This window comes from Cupressus sempervirens, chromosome 8 (assembly GCF_028749045.1).
Source record: "Cupressus sempervirens isolate cs-2001-9-10 chromosome 8, ASM2874904v1, whole genome shotgun sequence".
Taxonomy (NCBI): Eukaryota; Viridiplantae; Streptophyta; class Pinopsida; order Cupressales; family Cupressaceae; genus Cupressus; species Cupressus sempervirens.
In genome coordinates, this window is record NC_143125.1 from 90,412,070 (window position 1) to 90,425,021 (window position 12,952).

At 34.2% G+C, this 12,952-nt stretch overlaps 1 non-coding gene and 1 pseudogene across 2 annotated transcripts in view; both read right to left on the reverse strand.

Moving 5' to 3' along the window:
* Positions 1-3,835: 3,835 nt before the first annotated feature.
* LOC149541771 (light-independent protochlorophyllide reductase iron-sulfur ATP-binding protein pseudogene) overlaps positions 3,836-12,952 on the reverse strand; it is a 142,545-nt pseudogene continuing 133,428 nt past the window's right edge. The window contains exon 2 of the transcript XR_016355369.1: positions 3,836-5,110. The product of XR_016355369.1 is annotated as a light-independent protochlorophyllide reductase iron-sulfur ATP-binding protein pseudogene (transcript). The remainder of the gene's footprint in view (positions 5,111-12,952) is intronic.
* On the reverse strand, positions 5,557-5,631 carry TRNAH-GUG (transfer RNA histidin (anticodon GUG)). The gene has a single exon. It is a non-coding gene; the product is annotated as a tRNA-His (tRNA).

A 12,952-nucleotide genomic window follows, 5' to 3' on the forward strand; every position in this document is an offset into this window, starting at 1 on the left:
TCCACTTTTATTTTGTTTATGAAAGATTTTATATATTCCACGGGTGGATCGCTACCTATCGATTAGAATCAATATTCTAATCGAACTCGGTTGTCTTTTTAATTTGTTAGCACATCTCACATCGTTAGAAACAATGACCCTGAAAGCTCCCTTATTTCAATAGATAAAATTCCCTTACATCAAACCATATTAACACGTTACAACATGAACCAACGTGAAGTCTGCCGAATTGCACAGGTTCGAACCATTTCCTAATTTTTTTGTATTAAATAAAAAATATTCTTTTATTCATTTCCGTGTTAAGTCACAGACGAAACATTGAATTAATATACAAAAATGATAATGAATCATTCGGGAGGGGAGAGAAGCGATTAATAAATGGACAATACAACAAATAAAAGAATTTGATTTATTTAAACAAAACAGGAATCATCTATTTATGTTTTTATTATCTGAATATGATACTTTTTGGATATATTTATTCATATCCAGTCTTCTTTCGATTCTGGCATTCTCAATTTCAAGAAGTTTGGCTCCAATAAATAAAGGGCTGGAGAAAGCCACTAGTTACGAATCAGGTATAGAACCAATGGGGGATACTTGGATCCAATTTAGAATTCGCTATTATATGTTTGCTTTAGTTTTCGTTGTTTTTGATGTGGAAACATTCTTTCTCTATCTGTGGGCTATGAGTTTTGATATTTTGGGTCTATTTACATTTATAGAAGCTTTTATTTTCGTGATCATCTTAATTGTTGGTTTAGTTTATGCATGGAGAAAAGGAGCATTGGAATGGTCTTAACCCCCAAATTTTGGAATGATAAAAGACGAGTAGAAAATTATCTAAATCTAAAGCCGGCGATAAATCCTATAGAATCATCTTTACTTCATCAAGCAACTCCAAATTCAGTGATTTCCACTACTCTAAACAATCTGTCCAATTGGGCGAGACTTTCTAGTCTATGGCCGCTCCTTTATGGTACTAGTTGTTGTTTTATCGAATTTTCTTCATTAATAGGTTCGCGATTCTACTTTGATCGTTACGGTTTGGTGCCAAGATCCAGTCCTAGGCAAGCCGATCTACTTATAACAGCTGGAACTGTTACAATGAAAATGGCTCCTTCTTTAGTGAGATTATATGAACAAATGCCAGAACCAAAATATGTAATTGCTATGGGAGCCTGTACTATTACAGGAGGAATGTTTAGTACAGATTCTTATAGTACCGTTCGCAGAGTAGATAAGTTAATTCCTGTGGATATCTATTTGCCGGGTTGTCCTCCTAAACCAGAAGCTATTATAGATGCTATAATAAAACTTCGTGAAAAAATAGCTAAAGAAATATCTGAAGATAGATATGAGTTTCAACAAACAAAGAGGTATTTCAGTAGAAAGCATAGATTTCATATTGGATCCAGTATTATTATTGAAAATAAGGAGGATAAGTTTTTGCATCAATCTTATGAATCTCGTAAATCAACTTTAGAGATCACTCCCAAAACATCTGAATCGATTTCAGAGATATCATACCCTTTGAAACATTTTAAAATACGAGAGTTTGCTGGCGAATGAATAATCGTTAGTAAAAAGTAACGAGCAGGAAATAAATTTTGAAAATTCCATGAAAAATGTCAAATCCTTATGCAGATACTTTGACAATAAATAGTAATCAAATGCAAGGTCATTTATCTGCTTGGCTAGCCAAGCATAAGTTAGCTCATAGACCTTTGGGTTTTGATTACCAAGGCACAGAAACATTACAAATCAAATCTAAAGATTGGGTCTCTATAGCCATTGCTTTATATGTTTATGGTTTTAATTATCTCCGCTCTCAATGTGCTTATGATGTAGCACCAGGAGGTTCCTTAGCTAGTGTATATCATCTTACGAGAATAAACGATAATGCAGATGAACCCGAAGAGGTGTGTATAAAAGTATTTGTCCCAAGGGAAGATCTCAGAATCCCGTCTGTTCTATGTATTTGGAAAGGTGCTAATTGCCAGGAATGGGAATCTTATGATATGTTGGGAATATTTTATGAAAGTCATCCATGTCTAAAACGTATATTGATGCCAGAAAGTTGGATTGGGTGGCCTTTGCGCAAAGACTATATTGCACCTGATTTTTATGAAATACAAGATTCTCATTGAGTGCAGTGCCAAAAAAAAAAAGAGAAACATACTTTTTTAAAAAGAGTTTATCCACGTAAACATAGATCTATATGTATTGATCTATGTATATCCCATCTAAATAGATTAAAACATTCAAAATAAATAGCAATATTCTATAGAAATCTATTGAATATATATTTTAAAACAATCTATTTATATATAGATTCTAAAACAATAAAATTTATCAATTTCAATTCCATTCTATTACATAATAGAAAAATAGAGTTTTGATATCAATTTTTCTAATCTCGTGCTTTATACGTACCTCTACACTACATTTGCCTAAGTTTATCTCAAAAAAGAAAATAAAGAATGTTATAGAAATGACTTTAATACAAAAGTCATATAATAACGGGAGATTTGAAATGATTATAGAAATCATTTCAAATCTCTCATTATTATAATAATAAGAATTAAAATCAAATTAGATGGATTAAATTATCTTAAATTTCAACTTCTTCTTTTTTGACCAAAGTGGTTCGACCCAAGTCTTCTAAATTTTTCTGACGACGTAGAGGTCGGGTAACCAATTCAAGTACATCTCTTGCATTGGCAAACCCATGAATCTGGGCAAAAGTAAATTCCACTGACCATTTAGTACTAATTCCTCTTGCTTCTAGCGGGTTAGCATGAGCCATTCCCGTGATAGCTAAATCGGGTTGTAATTCGCGTATACGTCATATTTGATTCGAATTATCCGGTTTCTCCACAATTCGTGGTATTGGTACACACATCTTTATACATGTATCTTGTAAAAGTGATAATTCAGCAGTTTGATATCGTTTATCCATATATGGAATGCCAATTTCATGAACAATCATTCCACATCTAATTAAGAATCTTGCTAGAGAAACTTCTAGCAGATTATCTCCCATGAAAAAGACAGATTTACAATCTACCAAATCAAGATAATCTTTTAAACTTTCCCATATTCGTTCCTCCCTTTCCTCCAAACCTTGGGGTTCAACACCAAATACAGGACAAATCTTTTCAATCCAAGCACGCGTTCCATCTGGACCAATAGGAAAAGGAGCTGCAATTAATTGACATTTTTCGCGTCTTATCAAAGTTGTTGCTGTCCGACTCAAAAATGGGTGAACACCACAAACATAAACTCCGTCACCCAATGATGGAAGATCGGTATATTTTTGAGCAGGTAACCAACCTGATACCTTGATGGATTGACGTTTTAATTCTAAATTGAGTTGAGAAGCGACGTTGGACGGCAAAGATCCAAAAAGAACTAAGCAAGGGTGATTTGCATATTCAACCAATTCCTCTTTTTTTCTAGAATGAAAAGTCAAAAAATGTTGTATAGTTTCTTTTCGTTCACGAACGGAGAATTCCGGTTCTGGACAACGATGTGCCATGGCAGCTAACACAGTATCTTCTCCTTGATTAAAGGCATAATCGAGTCCATTCGCTCTTGCCACTAGAATTGGGATTCCAATTTCCCATTCTAGTTTGGGTGCCATACCTTCCAAATCCCTTTTTATTATCTCTGTAGTACAAGTACCTATCCATATAATCACGCTAGGATCTCTATCTTTTCTTATTCGAATACAGAGTTTTTTTAATCCTTCATAATCATTCAATTGAGCCGAGATATCTCCTTCTTCCAATTCTGCCATTGCATAGCGAGGTTCTGCAAAAATCATTACTCCGAGTGCATTCTGCAGAAAATAACCGCATGTCTTTGTACCCACAACTAAAAAGAAACTATCTTCAATTTTTTGATATAACCAAGATACACAGCTAATTGGACAAAAAGTATGATAATTACCTGTCTCACATTCGACAATGAGAGTTTCATCAATTTTCACTGACATAAATTATTATAACTATGTGGATTAAATCGTCGTAAACCCAAGTAAATTTTCCTTATTATTTTGATGTTTCCCCTCATCAATAGGATTGAGATAAAGGTCAGAGAGTAGATTGAATAATTCCCGATATTGAATCTCCTTTGGCACAATACCTTCTGGTTGGGACAATATTCGATCCGCTATGTTTAAATAATATTCACATACATAGTTAAGAGATGGTTCGGATCCAACCATTTCAAATAAAGTTTTCCCCTTGACCCTCGAAATTCGAATATCTTCAATAAGAGGTAACACTTCTATTACGGGCATTGGACAGGCCTCTACATATTTATTGATAAGATCTCTTTTAGATGTGCGATTTCCAACCAAACCTGCTAATCGGAGTGGATGTGTACGAGCTTTTTCCCTTATAGAAGCAGTAATACGATTAGCTGCAAATAATGCATCAAATCCATTATCTGTAATAATGAGACAGTAATCTGCATAGTTCAACGGAGCAGCAAAACCTCCGCAAAACACGTCACCCAATACATCAAATAATATTATATCATATTCGTAAAATGCATTTAATTCCTTTAACAATTTCACAGTCTCTCCTACCACATATCCCCCGCATCCAGCACCTGCGGGCGGCCCCCTAGCTTCCACACAATCTACCCCTCCATAACCTTTATGAATGACATCTTCGGACCAAATATCCTCATAATGATAATCTTTGGACTGCAAAGTATCTATAATTGTAGGTATCAAAAATCCTGTAAGAGTAAAAGTACTATCATGTTTGGGATCACATCCAATCTGTAACACTTTTTCCCCACGTCTAGCTAGGGCAATTGAAATATTACAACTAGTGGTTGATTTACCGATTCCGCCTTTTCCATAAACTGCTATTTTCATCTTTTGATCTCCTTTTCTTTATTTTTTATCTTCCGAACTTATTATTCGTTTGATCTAATTTTGAGTTTAACTTTGCCTTATTTGATAACAGTAAATAAATTCTAGTATGTTACATTACATTCTTTGTAACATTGTCTGTGTTTTTTTTTTAGCTCCCTCACCCTCATTTTATCCTGAGTAAATGGAGGAAGCCAAGCAAAGAATCCTTCATTTCCACTTCCACAATAAATGCAAATTTTTTCATTAATTTGAAATGGGAACTCCCCGCTAATTAAGACTTATTTCTCTATATTCAAATAATAGAATAATTTACTGCATGACAAATGAGAAGAGGATAAGATAGGTTTGGGATTCAATTTGGGCCTGCAAATGAATGCTTTTGTTATCTTATATATGATGTTAAATGTGTCGTGTGTCGTTATTCAATGAATAAATTTGAAATCACCATACCATAAGAAATAGTTGTTTTGGAAAGATCCCAATCTTACCGTCGATTCAGCTTTTTTTTTTGAGAAAATAAAAAAATATCTATATTTTATTCTTATATTTTGTTATATGTATGTAATAACATATATACACAAATGGATCATCAACCACTCATCATTTGATTCATTATAGAAAATCACAATGAATTGAATTTGGTCGACCTTTTTTTTTTACCGGGCGAACGACGGGGATCGAACCCGCGCGTGGTGGATTCACAATCCACTGCCTTGGAACCACTTGGCTACGTCCGCCCCAAACTAATTGGCAGTCTTTGTCTACGGTCATTCCATTTCAAGAATGGATGGTTCTAAGCCCTGAAAACCAAATAATAATGAAACTATTCTATTATTTAGAATAATTAATTTGTTGCACTTGCAATGCAACTCTCACACAAGCTAGTGACATTGACATTTATTTTATTTTTTATTTTAATAGTTTTGGGTATTTAAAAAAAAGATCTGAGCCAATACTCACTACTTAATTAATAATTGGTATTATGTATCCATGGCTAAATGGTAAAAGCACCCAACTCATAATTGGGAAGTCGCGGGTTCAATTCCTGCTGGATGCACAGTAAATAGTTACTGTGCTCTGTTCGCTCGCCTGTGCTCTGTTCGCTCGCAATAACTATAACTTTTAAGAAAAATTAGATGGAAAAAGCAGTACCAAATTGGTACTGCTTTCTTTTTAGGATTGAAATACACTAACAATCCATCTTGAATAATTAGCCGTTTATAGAATTAGCTTCAATAGCAGCTAGATCCAGAGGGAAGTTGTGAGCATTACGTTCATGCATAACTTCCATACCAAGGTTAGCACGATTAATGATATCGGCCCAAGTGTTAATTACACGACCTTGACTGTCAACAACAGATTGGTTGAAATTGAATCCATTTAAGTTGAAAGCCATAGTGCTGATACCCAAAGCAGTAAACCAGATACCTACTACTGGCCAAGCAGCTAAAAAGAAATGTAGAGAACGGGATTTGTTGAAACTAGCATATTGGAAGATCAATCGGCCGAAATAACCGTGAGAAGCTACAATATTGTAGGTTTCTTCTTCCTGACCAAATTTGTAACCTGCATTAGCAGACTCATTTTCGGTAGTTTCCCTGATCAAACTCGAGGTTACCAAGGAACCATGCATAGCACTAAATAGAGAGCCGCCGAACACGCCAGCTACACCTAACATGTGAAATGGATGCATAAGAATATTGTGTTCAGCTTGGAATACAATCATGAAATTGAAAGTACCAGAGATTCCTAGAGGCATACCATCAGAGAAGCTTCCTTGACCAATAGGGTAAATCAAGAAAATAGCAGTAGCTACTGCTATTGGAGCTGAATATGCAACAGCAATCCAAGGACGCATACCTAGACGGAAGCTAAGCTCCCACTCATGACCCATATAGCAAGCTACACCAAGTAGAAAGTGTAGAACGATTAGCTCATAAGGACCACCGTTGTATAGCCATTCATCAACAGAAGCTGCTTCCCAGATGGGATAGAAATGCAGACCGATGGCTGCAGAGGTAGGAATAATAGCACCGGAAATAATATTGTTTCCATAAAGAAGAGAACCGGAAACAGGTTCACGAATACCATCAATATCTACTGGAGGAGCGGCAATGAAAGCGATAATGAATACAGAGGTTGCAGTCAATAGGGTAGGAATCATCAAGACACCAAACCATCCAATGTAAAGACGGTTTTCAGTGCTAGTGATCCAATCGCAAAAATGATTCCATAGGCTTGCGCTTTCGCGTCTTTCTAGAATTGCGATCATGGTTATAACTTGGTTTATTTAATCATTAGAAGCTCCCAAGCATACACATAAGGCTTGTTATTCAACAGTATAATATGAGTCATATCTGTATGTCAACCAACATTTTGACATGGTTATAAATATTCATAAAATTCATAGTATCCTCTTCCTTCCATAAACTATATGCACATATATTGAAATGGTTTTCAATAGTATCCGTAGATATTAATACCGTAGGTATTAATGCGCTCTATTGGCATTCCTTCTTTCTTTATGATTCAAGGTAATAAATATTATTACCTTGGAGTTAAATGTGATTAGACAAAACTCTTTCGATGGGTAAGAAAGACCCTTTCATTTCTTAAGGATGATTCCCGAATAGTGGGATGCTACCTATCTTGCTTGTTAAGAGCAATGGATAACATTGAATTGCATTGGATCTGCAATAAGTAGACAAAATACTTTTAGGTGCTAGATTCTGGTACTCTGGGTTGCCCAAGACTTGAACCCGAAGCTCATCGGATGGAGTGGATTATCTGCTCTTTTTAATAGGAGCAAGAAATCTCTCCCCAAACCGTGCTTGCAATTTTCATTGCACACGACTTTCTCCATGTAGTGATTTGATCCATCATTTGGTTGGATTTCCAGTTGGAAAAGATCTATAGCATCATAAATTGATCTTGGCAATTGCTCAATAAGCATTTCATTGGTCAAAATCAGTTTTCTATTTGTTTTTTCCGCATCTTTTGCCAGAAATTAGCCAGGGGGTTTATCTGGCTAATTTCTGAATTCCAAATTCATTCTCTCTGTGAACGAGTTTTTGAAAGGGACGAAGAAATGGATTCTTTTTCTTTTGAAAATGATTTTGTAAAGAGTTCCGAACCTAATTGTTCTCGAACTACACGTATAGTACTTTTATGTTTACAGGCCAAAGTTTTAGCACATAAAATTAAAAGTATATACTTTATATGATATAAACCATCTTGATTGATGGATCCACTGTAGTAATGAAAAAGATTTATCCAAATTTGATCGAATCGATCGAGAATATCATCATCTAATAGACTGGTCCAAGACAATTTACTAATTGGCCACCCTGAGATGTGACAAAACTTTTCTTTAGCTAAAGAAAAAACAATTGATTTAATCGGAGCTGTTGAGTTTAATTCATTGGTAATAAGATCGGTAATGAATAAATCATCTAGCATTTTGGCTCTAACCACGAGAGGTCTCATTTTAACATGCATAAAAAACACTAAAAAAAAAAAAGAAATCTTGGATAATTCAAGACTGCATATCCTATACGGTTGAAACCAAAGATGAAAATAATATTGCCAAAAATGAAATAGATGATATCTACATTTTTTCACTTGAAGATGCGTACCCTTTAGAGCTATAAGGGATCTTTCTCCATATCTCACATAATGGATGAAAGAATCCTTCAACAAACAGATCTTTTTTGTTGAAATTTTTTCAGGAGGAAATATAACAACATCTTTGATCTTTTTCTCAAAATGAGTTCGATCCGGAAAAGAGTCATATAACAATGACTGTGAATTAAAAAATCGTTTAATAAGAGGAATTAAAAAGGATTCGCATTCATACACATAAGAATTCCAAAGGAACAAGGAGAACGTATTTTCTCCCTGTGTAATCAGAGATTTCTGCAAATTTTCTTTACTAAAACTACATTCATGGAGAATCGATCGTAATAAATGCAAAGAAGGAGCATCTAGGATCCAGCGACGAAAAAGTCGAACCAAAATTTCCGGATGAATTGAATAGGGCACTCGTATATCTGATATATAACTGGAATGTGGTAATTTATCCTCCATAAAAGGAAATATGCAATGGATGGATCGGAGACTATTCCATCCATCCATTCCTTTTATGAAATGTTTTGATCGCATTGCGAACGAAACTTCCAAGACAATTGTAAACCCTTTTAGTATCGATTTAAAAGTATTCTTATTGTATTCAATGAATTGATTTGAATTGGAATTCCCGAATAAACTAATTGAATTATTCTGTTTACGTATTCGACGTATTGAACGTTTTACAGCCAGGAAACTCAAAAAATTAGAAACTAAAATTTCCGTCGGTTCCTCGGAACTAGATCTATCTAAATGATGATCATGAGCAATTGCGTAAAGATCTTCCTGAAAAAAAAGCAGATATAAAACGAATTGTTGCCAAGATCGATGTTTGTTTGAATTTCTTTGGAAGTCATCCATTTGTTTAAACCCCCGGACCCAAGAATAACCTGTTGGATTATTCAAGATAATACATGGTGCGATCTAGTTGGAACATAATAGAAAATGTCTATCAGATAGATCTTTTTCTTCGCATAGATCTTCATTCGTCATGAGGAAGAATGAAAATTTCTTATTTTGGCAGTCCGATCGCTCTCCTGACTCATGGAATAGAATTAACATGGTCAGTACACTATTTCTCTTACACATTTGTTTTCGAGTACTTAGGACTCATGGTGAATGTAGAAAACCCTAATTTACTACAGGGAAAAACTTCCTTTATCGGTTACTAAAAGGCTTTTAACTTCCGATTAGTAAAGGGAATTCCTCGTTGAAATGAGGAACAGAAGCTCGTTCTTCTGGTTTTACTTATGATTCAAGCCATCCAGCTTTATCCATTGACTCACTTGACTTAATCACTCGCACTCTCGAATTTATTTGATCTTATTTCAAAATAAATTCATTTGTTCAAATTCAATTGTATACATATGTTAATAATTTGTATACATTATTATTTGTATATGCATTGAATTCCTTGATCCGCCGCTTCTGCTGATCAAAAACAAAAGTTGAGATTCTTAGAACGACATGCTGCTTTTTCCATTTTTGTTTTTTCAGGATCAGTCGTAGTCTTACTAATTTTACCGATGGTATAGACGAATTGAATAGTTCATCCGAACATGTAAAAGACCATAGTCGCACTTAAAAGCTGAGTACTCTACCATTGAGTTAGCAACCCTTTATTCGTATAGATACAGCCGAAGTAGAGCAGTTACTTGATTCAATCGATCAGAAATAGAACCTTTACAATAAATCATCAAGGATATTAATAATCGAATTGAACTTTACCATTTCTTAATCAAATCAAGTGATCTTTTCGGATCAGAAAAAATCTGATCCGTTGAACGAATTCACCATAAAAAAAAAAGAAATAGCGGATTTATTATATCCAAAAAATATGCTATTGTCAATCCCGAAATGTTGGGATTGATTGTTGGATTGACATTATATTAAGATGAAAAATGATTAGGACTATAAATAAAAGCTCGTTAGAAATGGCAGTAAAGTAAAAAAAAGTACAAATTTATTATTTATTTTATTTAATGAACAAAAAATGATAACAATTGTTTATCATTTTTTGTTTCATTCATTCAGTTCGTTCTCACAATTCTAATCTTCTTCATTTCTTCTCCTTCTCTTGAAGAACCGCTTAACAAAAATCCTTATGTGCTTCCCTATAAAAGATCGCACAGGAATAAAATACATGAAATGAAGATATAATAAAACAAATATAAATGGATAATAATAAGACAACCATGATACAAAACTTATATAATAACTAAATTTTATATGATCTAAACCTAAACGTAGACGCATTATTTAGAATACCCCCTTTTTAATAAAAAAAAAAAAAATTGAAAACGCGTTTAAAATGATAAATTTTTGCAGAAAAATACCATGACACAATTTCTGTAAATTGAGCTACTAATTTGATAAATTATACAATAGCACTATAAATAAATAAAACTCATTTTATTCTTATTGATTGAACCCAAATTCCTGAAGAGCTCTTCGAGACTTAACGTCAAATTCGATAGGTAGCTCATTGATTTCACTTCAATTAACCCTAAATTCTGCCCCTAGCTGAAAAAAAAAAGTTTGATACCAAGCTCCTATATCTTTTTTTTTATTTTTATAAATGTTGAGCTAAGAGTATCTTCGTGTCAAAATGGCGGATGTCATAATCCACAGAACTAATCATGTCGTTTAAATCACACGTTGCTTTTTACCACATCGTTTTGAGACAAATTTTTATCATACAGATAGATCTCTTATCCGATCCTAAAATAGATATGTAATTATTAATAGTCATTCACTCAATTTCTAGAATACATTTTTTAGAATTAATTGGTTTAGTTAGCTAGGTATTCAATGCTTCTTTAGCTGCGTACATTACTTCGACAGTAATGGTTTCAATCCCCTTTTGTCGTGCAAATTTTTCAGTATTTCTTTCCACCTTTTCTCTGGCAAAACGAGGAATTTTACTTAATTCTAGTCGACTTTCAGGATTCCAAATTAGGCCTATATCCGTAGATATAGATTTGGATATTATTTCTTTAGTATCATGACCACTAAAAATCTCTAGAAGATGGTCCTCCATACCCAGAGCAAATGAGTTATAAATTAAATCAGCTATTTGATTAGTACCTTCGTAACCTAAAAAAGGTCGGTATCCCAAAGGAAAGTTTTGTATATGAACTGGTGCAAAAATAACTCCACACGGAATATCAAGACGTTTACCAATATGACATTCCATTTGAGTACCAAATATTGCAGATGGTTTCGTGTGAGCGATCATATCTCCTACCTCAGCATGATCATCTGTGATCAGTATTTCATCGCAGAAACCTTGAATTTTCTCTTTGAACCATTCCGCATCGTGTTTGCAATAAGTACCTGCACAACTGACACGAATCCCCATTTCTCGAACAAGTATCTTAGTGATTGAACCAGCATGAGTTGTATCACCAAAAACAACTGTTTCTTTACCCGTCAAATTCTGACAATCAATAGATCTTGAAAACCAAGCAGCTTGGGAAACAAATCGAGTTTGTCCGTCGATATAAGGTTCATAATCCACTCTTTTATTCGATGAACTAAGAGTCAACGTATTCACATTTTTTTGAATCTGGCGGATCCACTCCGCCATATCTATAGCTCCCATGGGAGCTATAGATATGTAAGGCATCCCATATTCTTTATTTAAATATACCGCTGTCATTAATCCCACTTCACGATAAGGAATTAAATTGAACCAAGCTTTTGGTAATTTTTTAAGATCTTCTACAGATCCTCCTTCAGGAATTATTTGATTAATTTCAATATCCAGATCTCATAATAAACGTCTTAATTCACGACAATCGTGTTGATTATGAAAACTCAATGTAAAAATTCCAATTATATTGACAGAAGGCACATTTGTGAGAAATTGATCCCATTTTTCTTGTCTATGACATCTATCTAAATAATATCGAACCACCTGTTCTAAAGTTCTATCCGCTACTTGAATTTCATTTACTTGATAATGATCAACATTTGCAAAAATGACGTCGGAATCAGAAATTATGGATGATCTATTCACAAAGTTCTGTAAATCTTCTTGCAAAATACTAGAGGTACATGTAGGTGTCAATATAATAAGATCAGGGTGTTCCTCTTTATCTTTCCAGAGAATATTATCCACAACTCTTTCTTGAGATCCACATGCTAGTACGTGACGATCTACTATGCTAGCAGTTGCGGCAGTAAAATCTCTTTCACGTTCTAACATAGAACGCATGACATTGAAATAATCATCTCCTAGAGGAGCGTGCATAATGGCATGCACATTTTTGAAAGAACTAGCTACTCGTAGGGTTCCAATATGAGCAGGACCAGCATACATCCAATAGGCTAATTTCACTTTATCTCTATCTCAATTTGATCTGTATTCCAATTCTGCACCACAAAAATATCCCTTTCTCTATTTAGAATCTTATCGAAATCATCTTTTCC